Source organism: Macrotis lagotis, chromosome X (assembly GCF_037893015.1).
Source record: "Macrotis lagotis isolate mMagLag1 chromosome X, bilby.v1.9.chrom.fasta, whole genome shotgun sequence".
Classification (NCBI taxonomy): domain Eukaryota; kingdom Metazoa; phylum Chordata; class Mammalia; order Peramelemorphia; family Peramelidae; genus Macrotis; species Macrotis lagotis.
In genome coordinates, this window is record NC_133666.1 from 146,676 (window position 1) to 152,141 (window position 5,466).

The following is a 5,466-nucleotide window of genomic DNA, read 5'->3' on the forward strand; positions in this document are numbered from 1 at the left end:
TGGTAAGTTAACACAGAACCAAGTTATCCCCCTCATCTCCTAGTCATGACACTGATACATAAAAATTCAAGAACAATGTTTTTAATAGCATACCGAGGGTTCCAATCTCTAATGGATGAAAATCTTTCAGTGTATAGAGACCTAGAGGAAGAACTGAAAACCAAGTGGGAACAGCAAGAGGAACTTGTGATCATCACAGTCCCATTTTCTCCTACAATTGTCCTAAAGATGTATTCTTGAAAGCATCAGTAGATGAGTTAACATTCTAATACTTCTATTGGTTATAAAAGACAGTGATTTGATGCAATAGTCTGAAGAACTTTAAATCAAAAAGAATCAATAACACAATATCTAAGCTCCATTAAAAACACTAACAAAATAAAAGTAATCATGATCATAATAAACACTTCTGTAGTATGACATGCTTTGAAAAGCACTTTGCAAACATATTCTTTGGACTTTACAACCACCCTGTAATTTACTTAGCACAGGTTTAATTATCACCCATTTTACAGGTAGGAAAATTGAGGTTTAGAGAATTTGAGTGCATTGTCCATGGTCACGCAATGAGGATACCAGAATTTCAGTCTAGGTCTTGTGACTCCAATGTTTGTGCCTCAGTTGCCTCTCCCCTGTGCCAATTCACCAGTGGTAGCATGGCTGGTGTTCTAGAGAATCAAACCCAAATCCAAAATAGTCTGAGAGAGATTTATGAAGTCATTGGTAGAGGAGACTGAGTCAGAAAGGAGGGGTGACTCCCTCTTGTCCAGGTTGGGGAAAGTTTACATTCCATAGGATTTAGGCCAGGCTATCCACACCTAAACACCAAGGGCAGCCGTGTGTTGGGCCCTGGGTGCCCCAAACGTCCTGACCTTGTTCTCCTGGCCCCTGGAGTAAGGCGGCTGAGATCGTCTGCTTCCCTAACGCTATACTCCCACCCCGAGACTGAGGAGCTGTCCAACGCCTAGCCAAGTGCAGGGGCCTGCAGATGCTGCAGCAGCTTTTGGGTCCTTCCTTCCCTTTTGTGGAGCCCAAGGCCAGCCTCTCCCGACCTCCTTCGCAGTTCACACACACACACACACACACACACATTCTATAGAGGAGTTAACCCTCCAAAACCGTCCTAAACTCAGCTGCTGCCCCCCACAGTGGCAGCTGAGGACCTGAGCCCCTAGTCAGCTCCGAAGCCCTTTCCAGGTGGAAGATACATTGTGGCCCCCCTCCCTTAACCAGGCTGTGTGGTGAAGGCTGAGGGAAACGACTTGGGGGGCGGGGGGGGGCTCCTCATTGATCTGTGTCGCTCATCAAGGAGTTTCTTCTCTCTCCTCCCTTCCCCCGCCCTTCAGTGACGTAACAAGGTCACACCCCCTCCCTCCTTGTTGTGTGTAAGTTTCTTGGTCTTTGGAGAAAGATGTTAGTGAGGCCGAACCCCGCCTCGCGGGGCGGGGAGGAGGAAGCGGCGGCCGGTCGGAGGGCCCCGGTGGCTGGCGCGCGGAGAGCCGGGGCCGCAATGCTCCGGGGCCAGCCGCCGCGGCGGGGCTGAGGCGGGGGCTGAGGCGGAGGCTGAGGCGGCGGCGGCGGCGCGCGCTCGGCGAAAGTTCCCCGGATCCCGGGGAGGCGGGGAGGGAGCCAGGGCGCGCGCGCACAGGGCGCGGGGAGCCGCCGCGGCAGCCTCGCTCCCCGCCTTCCCCCGTCTCCCTCCGGCCGCTGCCCCGCCAGCAGGGGCCGAGGAAGGTGCGGTTCTACCGGTGGCTGCTGAAGCAGCCGGTCCCCAAGCAAATCGAGCGCTACTCCCGCATCTCTCCGTCGCCGCTCTCCATTAAGCAGTTCCTGGACTTTGGACGTGACAATGCATGTGAGAAGACATCATACATGTTTTTACGGAAAGAACTTCCAGTGCGATTGGCTAACACAATGAGGGAAGTCAATCTACTACCTGGTAACTTGCTGAGCCGACCTGCAGTAGGACTGGTGCAGAGTTGGTATATGCAAAGTTTTCTTGAACTTTTAGAATATGAAAATAAGAGCCCCGAGGACCCACAAGTTCTGGATGACTTTTTACAAGTCATGGTTAAAGTCAGAAACAGACACAATGATGTGGTTCCTACTATGGTACAAGGGGTGATTGAATACAAAGAGAAGTACGGGTTTGATCCTTTCATTAGCAGTAACATTCAATATTTCCTGGATCGATTTTATACTAATCGCATCTCCTTCCGAATGCTGATTAACCAGCACACACTTCTGTTTGGTGATGACCCTAATCCTGCTCATCCTAAACACATTGGGAGTATTGATCCCACCTGTAATGTGGCCGATGTAGTAAAAGATGCATATGAAACAGCCAAGATGCTTTGTGAACAGTATTATATAGCAGCCCCAGAATTGGAAATTGAAGAATTCAATGCAAAAGCTCCAGACAAGCCTATTCAGGTAGTTTATGTGCCCTCACATTTATTCCACATGTTGTTTGAATTATTCAAGAACTCAATGAGAGCAACAGTAGAGCTTTTTGAAGATAGAAAAGAAGTTTACCCATCTATTAAAACTCTTGTAACGTTGGGCAAAGAAGATTTATTCGTTAAGATAAGTGACCAAGGTGGTGGTGTTCCACTTCGAAAAATAGATCGTCTATTTAACTATATGTATTCAACTGCTCCCAGACCTAGCCTCGAACCAACAAGAGCAGCACCTTTGGCTGGATTTGGCTATGGATTGCCCATTTCCCGTCTTTATGCCAGGTACTTTCAAGGAGACCTAAAACTCTATTCAATGGAAGGAGTGGGTACTGATGCCGTAATTTATTTGAAGGCTCTTTCAAGTGAATCATTTGAGAGGCTTCCAGTGTTTAATAAATCAGCATGGAGGCATTACAAGACTACACCTGAAGCTGATGACTGGAGCAATCCTAGTAGTGAACCCAGGGATGCTTCAAAATACAAGGCCAAACTTGACAAAATCAAGACAAATCGAACTTTCTAAAGAAATGACTGTATTTGTCCTGTTCTGTGAAGATTGTATCTTCTGCAAGTTGGCCAGAGAGAGCTCCTTACCACCATATCTTGGGGGAGGTGGCACCCTAGCTGTTCCCGGGCTTGAACATATATTTTCACTGAACCAGCTGGAGCTTTTCCATGGACCCTGTCCTTAGCTTCTCCAGCTCTCCCACTAAAACCTGAGTGCTTTTCACAACACCTTGGTGTGGTTAGTTGTTCTGGGGGTGAGAAGGTTGATGAGAGCCTGACACAGGGAAGTATGATGCCTTATATAGCTCCCCTGTCTTTCTGCCCTTCACTCTCATTACTATAGAGTCCACTGCCTCTACTCCCCACCCACAGGATTTTCTACTTCTGTCCTAAGTCCAAAGTGCTGTGGTGTTTTGTATTTTAAGCTAGATTCCAGGCTCTTCTCAAACCATTGACTAGGACCCAGAGGTACTAAGGAGTGAAGTCATCCGTTGGGGTCTCATCAGTGGGGAATTCCTTTCCTAAAGCCTTGACCTTCCCTTTCTGATTCCACAACCACCTAGGCCCCAAGTGGCTCAAACACTTCCCTCCCTCCCTATGTTCTCTATCACCTTGTCAGGTGCTAGGACTTTCATGTTAGAAAGAAATCTCACCCTTACATGCAGTTGACCTTCTATTTAATTTGTACACTGCTGTTCTGTTGATTAAAAGTGTTCCAAAAGTTGTCCTGGGATTTCACTGAGCCTTTTAGTGGTTTTAGAGACCATTAATGAAATAATGCCCTTGGTCAGCTTTGTAAAAGGAAACTTAGTCTACTGGGGAATGGGATTTTGAATCCTATGTAAAAACCTAACTAAATTAGTTCTATATGCATTTAGATTCTTCTAAGAAAGGTGCAAGGCTCCTCTGAGGCACTTAAGAATTGCAAAACTGTTATTCTTCCTGGAAATTTTCAAGATATTGTTACACTGAGAGTCAGTCTGAAATTTTAACCTTCACTAAATATCACAATTTAGAATATAGTATCAGTCCTATAATCTTAATTTTGATACCCTTTATTTCATTTTCCTTTTTTTCCTTCTTTTTTTAGTTGAGGACAAATAGAAGAGAAGGGAAACAAGAGGAACTATGTTATGTGAATTTGTTACTTTTATAATTTTTGAAATGGAAATTATGGGATCCATAGCTAGACTTAAGATCCTAGTACAGTAACTATGTATCTGGTCTACCTCAGAAAGACTAAGGTGGTATTTTAGGATCCATTCCTTATTTTATATTTTGTTTGTGGTGAAGATTAAGAGCAAGAATGATGCAATGTTTATTGTTGCATAACACACTACTTATTCATTAGGAACTAGTTTGAGATGGTGGAACTAATTTACTTATTAACTAATCTACTTCCTTTCCCAGGACTCCCTTTCTCTTTCTCTTGTCATTTGGTTCCTTTTTTTTTAAGAATTATATCTTATTAATTTGGGTATATTTTTGTTTTTAAGAACTCTTACATCTTAATTTTATTTTTCTCTTTATCCCTTTTAATTTTATTTACATTTTATCCCTTTTATACAGGACTTTGTCAGTGGAATTTTTTTTTTGCTACTGTACGAAAGTTTAGTGGGGGGTTTTTTCCCCAAGAGCCTCTGCTTCATGAGGATGTATGCCTGTTGCTTAATTTCTCTTGTTTTTTGTTTCTTCCTATGGAACCTTATTTTCTTTTATGTCATTTTGCTGCCTGAGCTCATACTTCCTGTGTAGAATTTTGTATATTGCACTTTGTTCATCTTCTTACAGTGAATAATTATTGAAGACATAAAAGTTTATAAGACTGGGAATGGTTTGATTGAACCATTTCTTATAAAGGAAAGAATAACACTTAACTCTGGGAAAGTGACAGCTTACTCATGCCATCAATATTAGGTTTCCACTGGTGTCCTGATTTTGGGGATAAGATGCTTTGGAAAAGTAGGTTGAGGGTAGTAAACCAGAGATGATGCTTGAACTTTTAAAGACCCTGCATATCTCCTGAGCAATGGGCATTAAGTATATCTTCACTAGATTTTACCTACAAAACCTTCATTTTTCTTCAGAAACATGCATATTAAATCCCATTGCTAGATTACATGTCTATAGTAGGTTCACCAGGCAGTCCTGCCTCATCCTTGTCAATTGTGATGTTAATAGTGAAAACTGAATATGTTTAGCAGAGACAAAGACCTTAAACAGAAGTCTTTTATATAATTCTTTTTCATTTTTAAAAAGTTGTTTAGTTACCTTTTGTTTATTTTTGTGTGGGTTTGTGCATATTAATGTGGCATTGAGTAATAAAATTTCCTTCTATTTTTCCTTGTTTGGAAAAAAAAAGGAAAGATGTTAGTGGGGGGGAGAGTAGCTCGGGGTCTGCCTGACCCTCCCCCACTTCCCGCCTCCATCTCCTGCCCCCGGCTCCCCTCCATCACCCCATGTTCCAGATTGCCCGACCCGGAAGGTCCTGCTAGTGCCT

The 5,466-nt window shown here is 43.6% G+C and overlaps 1 pseudogene; it reads left to right on the forward strand.

Moving 5' to 3' along the window:
- Positions 1 to 1,760: 1,760 nt before the first annotated feature.
- On the forward strand, positions 1,761 to 3,781 carry LOC141497273 (pyruvate dehydrogenase (acetyl-transferring) kinase isozyme 3, mitochondrial pseudogene; annotated as a pseudogene).
- The last annotated feature ends 1,685 nt before the right edge of the window (positions 3,782 to 5,466 follow it).